General features: G+C 41.6%; 1 long non-coding RNA gene across 1 annotated transcript; it reads left to right on the top strand.

Moving 5' to 3' along the window:
- Positions 1-5,900: 5,900 nt before the first annotated feature.
- On the top strand, positions 5,901-7,190 carry LOC127150818 (uncharacterized). The gene is made up of 3 exons (XR_007823410.1): positions 5,901-6,211; positions 6,285-6,348; positions 6,959-7,190. It is a non-coding gene; the product is annotated as an uncharacterized LOC127150818 (long non-coding RNA).
- The last annotated feature ends 5,487 nt before the right edge of the window (positions 7,191-12,677 follow it).

The raw sequence follows: 12,677 nt of genomic DNA on the forward strand, positions 1-12,677 counted from the left end.
CTTATCATCTTTTATGTAGATAGGGCCCGAGTAGGACTTCAGAACGCATTTACACTTTTTTGCATGACTACCTTGTTTAATTTTTCATAAATGAAATTTCTTAAACCGTATGCGTTTTAATAAATTTTATGACTTAAACCACTTGTTCTATATTTAGTAATGACTTCGATTCAGTATAAGGAGTTGGGTCGTTACAGTTGGTATCAGAGCACAGTGTTTTAGGTTCTGTAGACTGACCTACGATGTAAGTCATTTTTTTGTTTTGGTTTTACTTCACCCTATGGCTATACGGTCCTTCGGCACTCGCCAGGTATGTCTAAAGCCTTGCTAATGTTAAGATTACAATTTTGCCTGAATAGTCTAAGACCTAGATATAGGGTGTTAAGTTCTTGTGGTGAAAAGTTTGTTGGTGAATTTTAGGGAGAATGCCGGCACGTAGGGGTGCACGCCGAGGAGGTGGTAGGGGAGGCAGAGGAGCCGGTCGTGGCCAGCCGGAGGCGCCACCTGTTGCACCGGCAGTCGACCCAAACGCACCGGTCACCCAGGCGGATCTCGCCGCGATGGAGCAGCGTTATCAGGACATGCTGCAAGCTGCTTTGGCGCCCTTCCTTGCCGCCCAGCAGAACCAGGCCGCCCCTGTTCAGGCCCAGACCGTCGCTCCTCCAGCCCCTGAGGAAGCTCAACCAGTACCAGTTCAACTGTCGGCCGAGGCGAAACACTTACGGGATTTCAGGAAGTATAATCCTAAGACCTTTGACGGATCCATGGACAACCCCACAAAGGCCCAAATGTGGTTGACGTCCATAGAGACTATTTTCCGGTACATGAAGTGCCCAGAAGACCAGAAGGTGCAGTGTGCAGTCTTCTTCTTGGAGGACAGGGGCACCGCCTGGTGGGAGACCGCTGAGAGAATGCTGGGGGGCGATGTCAGCAAAATAACTTGGGAGCAGTTCAAGGAGAACTTCTATGCTAAGTTCTTCTCTGCCAATGTGAAGCACGCCAAGTTGCAAGAGTTCCTAAACTTGGAGCAAGGCGACATGACGGTGGAGCAGTACGACGCCGAGTTCGATATGCTGTCCCGCTTTGCTCCCGATATGGTAAGGGATGAGGCTGCCAGGACGGAGAAATTCGTTAGAGGACTCAGGCTAGACCTTCAGGGCATTGTCAGAGCCCTCCGCCCAGCCACGCATGCTGATGCACTACGTATAGCACTGGATTTGAGCCTGCCTGAGAGAGCCGATTCGTCCAAGGCTGCCGGCAGAGGGTCAGCCATGGGACAGAAGAGAAAGGTTGAGACGCAGCCTGACGTAGCACCGCAGCGAACACTGAGGTCAGGAGGTGTCTTCCAGAGACACCGACGGGAGCTTGCAGCAGCCGGGAGGACCCTGAGAGAGCTACCTGCTTGTACTACCTGTGGGAGAGTTCACGGAGGTCGTTGCTTGGCTGGAAGTGGAGTCTGCTTCAGGTGCAGACAGCCGGGGCACACTGCTGATGTGTGTCCTCGGAAACCCTTTGAGACGACACCGCCCCAGCCTTCTGCGTCCCAGCAGGGGAGAGTTTTCGCCACCACCCGGCAGGAGGCCGAGCAAGCTGGCACAGTGGTGACAGGTACGCTCCCAATTTTGGGGCATTATGCTTTTGTGCTATTTGACTCTGGGTCATCCCACTCGTTTATATCCTCCGTTTTCGTTCAGCATGTGGGTTTGGAGGTAGAGCCTTTGGGTAGTGTTTTGTCGGTTTCTACTCCATCTGGGGAGGTCCTGTTGTCCAAAGAACAAATAAAGGCATGTCGGGTAGAGATAGCGAATCGTATGTTAGACGTGACCTTACTAGTGTTAGGCATGCAGGACTTTGACGTGATACTAGGCATGGATTGGCTGTCAGCCAACCATGCAAATATAGACTGTTTTGGCAAGGAAGTTGTCTTTAACCCTCCCTCCGAGGCTAGCTTCAAATTTAGGGGGGCAGGCATGGTATGTATACCCAAGGTCATCTCAGCCATGAAGGCTAGTAAACTACTCAGCCATGGAACTTGGGGCATCTTGGCAAGCGTAGTGGATATGAGAGAGCCAGAAGTTTCCCTATCTTCCGAACCAGTGGTAAGGGAGTACCCCGACGTTTTCCCAGACGAACTCCCAGGACTTCTGCCTCCCAGAGAGGTAGACTTCGCCATCGAGTTAGAGCCGGGCACTGCCCCTATCTCGAGGGCCCCTTACAGAATGGCTCCAGCCGAGCTAAAGGAGTTGAAGGTCCAGTTACAGGAGTTGCTGGACAAAGGCTTCATCCGGCCCAGTGTGTCGCCTTGGGGAGCTCTAGTATTGTTCGTGAAGAAGAAGGATGGGTCGATGCGCCTTTGTATTGACTACCGAGAGCTGAACAAGGTGACAGTAAAAAACCGCTACCCCTTGCCCAGGATTGATGACCTGTTCGATCAGTTGCAGGGAGCCACTGTCTTTTCCAAGATCGACCTGCGATCAGGCTATCACCAGTTGAGGATTAGGGACGGTGACATTCCCAAGACGGCCTTTCGATCGAGGTACGGACATTACGAATTCGTTGTGATGTCTTTCGGCTTGACTAACGCTCCTGCAGTATTCATGGATTTGATGAACAGGGTGTTTAAGGACTTTCTAGACTCGTTCGTCATAGTCTTCATTGACGACATCCTCATTTACTCAAAAACTGAGGCTGAGCACGAGGAGCACTTACACCAGGTTTTGGAGACCCTTCGAGCCAACAAGTTGTATGCCAAGTTCTCCAAGTGTGAATTCTGGTTAAGGAAGGTGACGTTTCTTGGCCACGTGGTTTCCAGTGAGGGAGTTTCAGTAGATCCCGCAAAGATTGAAGCGGTGACCAACTGGACTCGACCGTCCACGGTTAGTGAAATTCGAAGTTTTCTGGGTTTGGCAGGTTACTACAGGAGGTTCGTGGAAGACTTCTCACGTATAGCCAGCCCGTTGACCCAGTTGACCAGGAAGGGAACCCCTTTTGTCTGGAGCCCCGCATGCGAGAGGAGCTTTCAGGAGCTCAAACAGAAGCTAGTGACTGCACCGGTCCTGACAGTGCCCGATGGTTCGGGAAACTTTGTAATCTATAGTGACGCCTCCAAGAAGGGACTGGGCTGTGTCCTGATGCAGCAAGGTAAGGTAGTTGCTTATGCCTCCCGCCAGTTGAAGATCCATGAGCAGAACTACCCTACCCATGACTTGGAGTTGGCAGCTGTAGTCTTTGCACTGAAGATATGGAGGCACTATCTGTACGGTGAGAAGATTCAGATTTACACCGACCATAAGAGCCTGAAGTACTTCTTCACCCAGAAGGAGTTGAACATGAGGCAGAGGAGGTGGCTCGAGTTGGTGAAAGACTACGACTGCGAGATCCTATACCACCCAGGTAAATCAAATGTAGTGGCTGATGCGCTGAGTAGGAAAGTTGCACATTCAACAGCGCTAATCACCAAGCAGACCCCCTTACTCAGGGATTTTGAGAGAGCGGAGATTGCAGTCTCAGTAGGTGAGGTTACCGCACAGTTGGCTCAGTTGACAGTTCAGCCAACCTTGAGGCAAAAGATCATTGCTGCTCAGCTGAATGATCCTTACTTGGCAGAGAAGCGTCGTGTGGTAGAGACAGAGCAAGGTGAAGACTTCTCCATATCCTCTGACGATGGCCTTATGTTTGAGGGACGCCTGTGTGTGCCGGAAGACAGCGCAGTTAAGACGGAGCTTTTGACTGAGGCTCACAGTTCCCCGTTTACCATGCACCCTGGGAGTACGAAGATGTACCAGGACTTAAGGAGTGTCTATTGGTGGAGGGGCATGAAGAGGGATGTGGCAGACTTTGTCAGTAGATGCTTGGTGTGCCAGCAGGTGAAGGCACCTAGGCAGCATCCAGCAGGGTTGTTGCAACCCTTGAGTGTGCCAGGGTGGAAGTGGGAGAGTGTGTCGATGGATTTTATTACGGGACTGCCCAAGACCCTAAGGGGCTACACGGTGATCTGGGTTGTGGTCGACAGACTCACGAAGTCGGCCCATTTCGTGCCAGGGAAATCCACTTACACTGCCAGTAAGTGGGGGCAGCTATATATGACAGAGATTGTGAGACTACATGGAGTACCCGTATCCATCATTTCAGACAGAGACGCCCGTTTCACATCGAAGTTCTGGAAAGGACTTCAACTTGCATTAGGTACGAGGTTGGACTTCAGCACGGCATTCCACCCTCAGACTGATGGTCAGACAGAGAGATTGAACCAGATTTTGGAAGACATGCTGCGAGCCTGCGTACTAGAGTTTTCAGGAAGTTGGGACTCCCATCTGCATCTGATGGAGTTTGCCTATAACAACAGCTACCAGGCTACTATCGGTATGGCACCGTTCGAGGCTCTGTATGGCAAGTGCTGTAGATCCCCTGTCTGCTGGGGCGAGATTGGAGAGCAGAGGATGCTAGGCCCCGAGTTAGTACAGACTACCAACGCAGCCATACAGAAGATCCGAGCTCGTATGCTGACAGCCCAGAGCAGACAGAAGAGTTACGCTGATGTACGACGTAAGGACCTCGAGTTTGAAGTGGGAGATATGGTCTTCCTGAAGGTAGCACCCATGAAGGGTGTTCTGAGGTTCGCGAAGAAGGGAAAGCTGAGTCCACGCTTCGTAGGGCCGTTCGAGATATTGGAGCGGATTGGCCCCGTGGCTTATCGCTTGGCGCTACCCCCATCTTTTGCTGCAGTGCACGACGTATTCCATATCTCCATGCTGAGGAAATATGTCGCAGACCCAACACATGTGGTGGACTTCGAGCCACTGCAGATTAGCGAGAACTTGAGCTACGAGGAGCAGCCTGTCGAGGTTCTGGCAAGGGAGGTCAAGAAGCTTCGCAGTCGAGAAATTCCACTGGTCAAAATCCTTTGGCAGAACCATGGAGTGGAAGAGGCCACGTGGGAAAAAGAAGAGGACATGAGAGCCCAGCACCCCGAGCTGTTCGAGGATTAGAACTTTTGAGGACGAAAGTTTTTGTAGGAGGGAAGATTGTAACGCCCAACATTTCGGTTTTCCTTTGTTGTTTTGACCATTAATATTAATATTAAGTGTGGTTAATATTATTCTTATTAAACTAAAGTTGTATTTTCTTTTTATATTAATTATTGAAGTTAGGGGTAAAATAGTCAATTAATGGGTTGGCAAATTAATTATTTGCCTTGGAAAGGGTCAAGGGTGGAGAGAGAAAAGAGGGCTATTAAATTCTTTTATTATTTTTTAATTCTTTTAAAAAGAGGCATTGGGAGACGTGAGACTCCTCATCTCCCCAAAGAAGAAAAAAAGGAAAACCCTAGCCGCCGCCACTCTCCGCGCCGCCGCCGCCCGCCGCCGCCGCACGCCGCCAGCTTCAAGCAAGCGCCGAAGCCGATCCACCGCGCGTCTGCAAGCCGAGTAGAAGCCGAACCACCCTCCGCGCACGCCGGGCATCCATCGCACAGCCGAACCCGCAGCCGCCACCTGAAGCCGATCCTCCGTGCGTCTGCAAGCCGAACCCGCAGCCGCCAGCCGAAGCCGGAACTCGCCGCGCCGCTTCGATCTAAGGAGGACAGCCGACGCCGCGCCGCTTCGATCAGGAGGATAGCCGAACGGCGTCGCGTCGCTCCGATCAAGCCGAAAGGAGCCGCTTGGATCTGACGCAGCCGGAACATCCGTCAGCCGGCCGTCGCGCCGTCGCGCCGACTGAAGCCCAGCAGCCAACGCCGAGTGTGCCTCCAGCCGTCGAACCCGAACCCGAAGCCGCTCCTCATCCGCGCGCCCGAGCCCGAAGCCGAAGCCGAAGCCGCGCCGCGTCCAGCCCTCTCCGCGTGTGAGCCGCGTCCGCGTGGGAAGCCGCGCCACGCGTTTCCGCGTAGCCGAGCCGCATCTCCTCCCTGTTGCAAGCCGAGCCGCACGCGTAGCTTCCTGTACCGAGCCGAGCCGCGCCTGCGCCAAGCCGAGCCGGTCCCTGTCTTCTTCCAGCCGAGCCGCCAAGACCAAATTGGCTCCATCCACCTAAATTTTGGTAATTTAATTAATTATTGTGGCATTTCCCAGTAAGACTCCATGCTTCGGACGTCAATTAAATTAATTTGGGACTAAAATTAAGTTATTTTCCTTAAGGGACGTCTTGGACCAAGTAATTGCTGCAGCGCGGGAATTCTTCAGCAGGGGGGCTCGAGCACTGCAACCTCTCTAGGGTAAGTTATTTCAAATGAGTCTTGAACCGATAGTCGTTGGCGACCTAATTACGAATTTTGGCATATTAAACAGTTAGGACTTCGTCGCTTGGAAAGCGTACTGCCTCGCGGTTAGGACTCGACAAGTAGATCTCCAGGTAAGAGATTCTACTACTAGCTTCATGTTTAGAAGTATGAGACTATGTATGCCCCGACTTTTCATGTTAAGGATTAGACAGTACGTTGCTTGAGATAAATGATAGTATGATGCAAATGACGATATAGTTATACTATAGCCTGTTATGTGTGGCAAGAGCTGTTATGGCTATACGACGAATGTCGGGACGGAGAGAGTGTAGAGATGATTTATGTGACATGTTATATGCTGATGCCATGTGTATGTATACTGCAATTAGGGTACTTGTTAGCTTAATCTGTTAGAGTCGTACCTGCATGGGTGTCCTTCGGGATCACCACCTATTGAGGACTGTGTGGTCCGACGGGACACCAGTCTAGCATGGATATAGATATGACTCGAGTGACTCGACGGGGTCCTCGCATCCCGACTGTCCTAGGTGTCCCCCGGGGCACCGAAGACCAGAGTTACGTTCCTACGGGAGCGCATGATTGCACGTGTTCGGGAACGTGCCAGAGATTGGGTACCAGTTATCAGGACTCTAACAGGAAGTTAACAGGCACCTAGTGGGACTAGTAGTGGGTCCCTTACTGAGTATTTTTATACTCACTCTCTTCATTTTATGTTTTCAGGTAGAGGACGAGGCAAGGGCAAGGGCAAGCTGGCGAGCGACCCGAAGTGAGACCGTGAAGGGCCATAGGGACTACCGCTTCCGCTTATCTTTATTTCAGACTTTCGCATTTGAGTTTGAGTACTTTTCATTACTTACCATCTTTTATGTAGATAGGGCCCGAGTAGGACTTCAGAACGCATTTACACTTTTTTGCATGACTACCTTGTTTAGTTTTTCATAAATGAAATTTCTTAAACCGTATGCGTTTTAATAAATTTTATGACTTAAACCACTTGTTCTATATTTAGTAATGACTTCGATTCAGTATAAGGAGTTGGGTCGTTACATTTTTTTTTTAAAATTTGGTACGCGATTTTTTTAATTCTTTTGGTACACGATCGTTTAGATTTATTTACACGATTATTTACATTTGTCTACTCCAATCCAAATAATTTTTTTTCAAGATTTTTTATTCACGATCTTTTATCTTTTTACACGATCGTTTACTTTTTTAAATGATCGTTTACATTTGACTACTCTAATGTAAATGATTTTTTTCAAGATTCTTTATACACAATCTTTTATTTTTTTTACACGATAGTAACATTTGGCTACTCCAATCTAAATGGTTTTTTTTTCAAGATTCTTTGTACACGATCTTTTAGATTTTGCTATTTTGTTGTACACAATCTTATACATAGTCGTTTAGATTTGGTTACTAAATGTAAATGCGTAAAAAAAATAAAAAATAAAAAAAAGAAAAGAAGAAAGACGATGGAAAGAAATCGAAGCAAAAGAAAGAAGAGGAAAAGTATAAACACGATGGAAAGAAATCGAAGCGAAAAAAACGAAGAGGAAAAGAAGAAAAACGATGGAAAGATTAAACGACATAAATAAAGAATTGAAAAATAAGAAAGATGATGGAAAGAAATCGCAGAAAAGAAAAAGAGAAAAAAAGAAAGACGAAATCGCAAGGGAAGACGGGAAGACGAAATAACAAGAGGAAGACGAATCGCGAGGAAGAATAAAAAGATGAAAGGGCAAACCTGAAATATTTAAAAAATGATCAACTTTATGGAATTTGTTACACGAACCGTAAATAGTTTATAGCTTTGTTACATTTATGTAAGTTTCCCTAACTGAAATGTAGGATCTTTTAACCCATTCTTTAAAGATTAAAAAAATAATAGTTAAGTAATTTAGTCGTGGACTTGCGACTTTACTAACCATGCCTTAATGAAACCTGGTTCTTAATAAATTAACTCTTCTACCAGAATTTCATCATGTTACAAATATTTTAGACTATATAATCTTTTATTTTATTTCTCATGAAGAGTAATCACATTTTATTTAACCATATAGATGGTAGAAACTTATAAAAATATGAAACAAATACACCAGTTGGATACAAATACGATAAATTTTTATAAATACAACAAACTATTGTATGTTATTTTTAAAATATTTTAGATTTGCACTTTTGTATTTCTTCTCTTCTCTGCTGCGATTTTTTTTCTATCATCTTTCTTCTTTCATTTTCTTTTTTTTCTTCTGTGATTTCTTTCTATCGTCTCTCTTCTTTTTCTCTACTTTCTTTTATGTCGTTTAGATTTGAGTAATTAAACCTGATTTCTTTCCATCGTCTTTTTTTTGTTGCGATTTCTTTTCATCGTCTTTATTCTTTTCCTCCTCTTTTTTTACGTTGTTTAGATTAGGGTAACAAAATTTAAAAGATCGTGCATAAAGAATATTGAAAAAATCATTTCGATTGAATAAGTCAAATCTAAATGATTGTGTATCAAAAAATTTAAAAAATCGTTTAGCCAAATCTAAATGATCGTGTAAACAAATCTAAACAATCGTGTACCAAATTTTGAAAAAAAAATCATTTAGATTTTGAGTAGCCAAATCTTAGCGATCGTATAGCCAAATCTAAACAACAAAATCTATACATCGTGTAACCAAATCTAAACGATCATGTAACCAAATAAAAAGATAGAATTGAAAAAAAATAAATGAAACCAAATCTAAATGTTGTGTACCAAACAATAGCCAAATCTAAATGATTGTGTATCAAATATATTACGCGTGTTGTTGACAGGCGTGGTTGATAAGACATTTCTGTTGGTTTTTTTCGTTTTCGAAATTGTTCTATACAGTATAAAATTTTGCCACTTCGTTATATTTTTTAAAAGACTCCTACAAATATAGTAGAATGCAATAAAATAAAATAAAAGTTGGAAAATTGTAAAAATTATAAAATCTAGATATATGATAATAATAGATTTTACGATTTTTGCAATTCTTTAGAAATGTTGTCATATCTTTTGAGTATTAACCCTAAAATTGTTATCTTTTACAATTATTGGTACATATCAAATCAACTATCTAGCTTCTCATATACAATTTTTGTGGTGTTATATGGCTAACTAACAATTTAAGTATTCTATTATTCTCAAGTTTACTATATATTTTTTTTTTGCCTTGATTTGATAATCATTTAGTTTTAAAAAAGTAAGTAAATCTCTCAATTTTTCCGCTTGATTTGTAATGATTGAATTAGAGCAAAAATTGAAAATAAAAAACAAGTTTTCAAAATTACCTTTTTTCTTTAGAATTAAAAAGCCTGGCTTAGTTGACATGGTTTTTAGTAAAAAGTAGAACCAAAATAAGAAATTTTGAGGTGAAATGGTTTTCTTAAGTTTAATTTTAAAAGCTAAAAATAAAAATATAATACTCAACAATTACCAAATAGGGCCTACCATTTCCTACCCATATGATTTATTTCCTTTAAATTTATGCTCCTCAAATATCATTTCATTATTATATTATTCAAATTCATACGTATCAAGTAGAAAAATGAGTTTAATAATTATCATATTACTTTGACAAATATATAATAGGTAAAAATACCTTTTTAGTTTTGACTTTTCACCCACTCTTCTTTACTACCTTGAGTTTTCAAATCATATCTTTTTTATCTTTAAAGAATGTTTGAAGTACATGGTCGTTATGATAATTTATGGTTATAATCTATAGGTTTATATTAGGATAGGGAGTTAATGGTCTGTCTATATTTAAGATACAAACTATTTCTAGTTTAAGTTTAGATAGTTAATGTTAGCAAACTCTTTTTGTATAAATGTTAATTGATATATAATTAAATTTGCCTTCACTCACTAGTTCAAGCTTTTGAATCAATTGATAATATAAAACGATATTAAGGTAGGTGGTTCGGAGAGCTTTTGTGTTTAAACTCCAACAATGTTATTTTTTCTCCAATTAAAATTGATTTTCACTTCTTGGAACTTTTACATATTTCGAGTCCACAAGTGAAAAGAGTGTTAGATCTTATATTAAATTTGTTCATTCATCACTTTAAACTTTTGGGTTAATGATTTAAGAATAAGTTCCAAAAATTTATATTTCGTAGGTGTAAATTATTTTAGTCAATTTTTTTTTTTAATTTTATTTTGTTGCTGATTTGTTTAACATACAGTTCCATTATGGGTTTAAGGTTGCTTTCTTCTAATTTTATTTAGATCTTTTTTTTTTTTTTTGAATTTAATCTTATTTTGTATTGTTTAACATATAGTTCCTTTATGGGTTTAAGGTTTCCTTTTACTATTTTTATTTAGTTTTTTTTTTTAATCTTGAATGCCATATTTTGTATATATAAATAAAAAGATTTTCACCCATTTTTAAGAATGTGTTATTACGTTATTTTCTGTCAATTTGGTCATTTTGAAAATATATAAATACTCTTCAACATACACAAAAATACGTGAGATTAAACTAATATTGTTGAACATATTTAAGACTTTAGAGGGACAGTAGCCAAGTAAGCTACTACTGCGAAAATACACAAAAACTATTTTCAACTGAAATAGACGATTCCACAAGATAAATAAATTATGATTGGTGAATTCAAAAGCAGTTTAAGAAAAAAGGTTGATCAAACATGTTTTTTTCCGAAGAACTTGGAATACTAAAATAAGTTAATATATTATATTGATGCTAAGAACTACCAAACACGGGCTATGAGAATGTAAGCCTACATGCAGGAGGGTTGTGATTATTGGGAAGCAATTGAGTAAGATTATGCAGTTGTTCCACTCCCTAATAATCCAACAATCAACCACTTATAAGGATAGAGTCATAAGAAAGGCAGAGGTTAAAGTTTGCCTGTATGCAACAGTTACTCCTGCCATACTTATCAAAATAATGGCCTTGAAGTCAACAAAAAAGATCTGAAAATTCCTCAAAGGCGAATATAAAGGAAATGAAAGAATTAAGGGCATGAAAGTGTTGAACTTGGTACGAGAGTTCAAGAGGATGCAAATGAAGAATTTTGAGCCTATTAAAGAGTATTCATACAAGTTGATTGAAATTGCCAATAGGACAAGAGCACTAAGAACTGATTTATTTGACAATAGATTGGTTTAAAAGATTTTGGTCTTAGTGCCTGGGAGGTATGAAGCAATCATTGTTTCCTTAGAAAATAATAAGGAGCTCTCTCAACTTAAAGTGATAAAATTAGTAAATACTTTGCAAGTAAAAGAGTAGAGGATGTTGACGAGGACAGAAGGAAGCATGAGGAACAATGAAAGCTAGAGTGCAACAAGGCGAGGGTGGAAAAGAGAAGTGGAAAAGAAAAAAGGAAGTAGCAACAACAACTCAAATACTGCAATAAAATGCAAGCATTTTGGAGCAGAGAATCATCCACACTTTATATGCTGAAGAAGGTCAGATGTTAAGTGTAGAGAGTCTCGTTTAATATGACACATTGGAAGATTCTGTAATGGAACTTAGCAGCACGAAGGAGCACATGTAGCAGTACAACAAGAAGATTAACTATTTGTGACTACCTATTCCTTGTTAGTCATTTGATGCGACAATTGGTTGATAGTGGTTATATAGACGGACAGAAGTTTGTCGTCCATAAACTTCCTTCAAATCAAATAAAATTTATATTTCTGCAAATTTAACAACTACTACTAAAACATAGAAATAGTGGCAAGTTCAGGGTCAAATCGTAGGAAAGTGCTGAAGGTTAGTTCAATCATGCTTGTTCTTAGTTGAAGGGTTTGGTATGGAAAGAAAAGTTGATGAAGCATATAAAACTAAAAATTCAAAAATCTGAAACAAACGGAATGTTCTTGCCCAATGGATCGAAGGGACTCAAGCATGATGCTCATCAAAGTGTTTTAATTGATTAGCTCTCTTATGCCTAGATCACTTATGCCCAGACCAATTAGTCAGGGTTCCCAATTGATCGGAACTTTGACCAATGGTCCTAATGGCCTAATGGCCTAATTAGCTGAACATGCTAAATCAAACCTGCACCTAACATGTTTTTCTAACTGCATTAAATTTTAAGAATTACACTAAGATGAACATTTAACTTCCAATGTCTAATTTAACATTCAGTTTGATTTCTCCTTAGGTTGATAGGAACAATACACAATGTCGTCAACTACAATGTGCAAGCCTAACCAACCTATCGCTTCTTAAGCATTGATTGCTAATTTCAAATGTCACCTGTTAACAATTTCTCCCAATCCAATACTTTGTCAGACAATTAAATCAATGAAAATGCATAATCAATTGAGAGAAGAGATGAAACCCATATAAGATAGCCATTAATCAATATCCACAACTCTCACATGAATTAATGGTCAATTCCATTAAACCGGAATCCTAAGTTCATTTCCCTGCAACCATGGAAGAAATGACCT

This window comes from Cucumis melo, chromosome 9 (genome assembly GCF_025177605.1).
Source record: "Cucumis melo cultivar AY chromosome 9, USDA_Cmelo_AY_1.0, whole genome shotgun sequence".
In the NCBI taxonomy this organism is placed as follows: Eukaryota; Viridiplantae; Streptophyta; class Magnoliopsida; order Cucurbitales; family Cucurbitaceae; genus Cucumis; species Cucumis melo.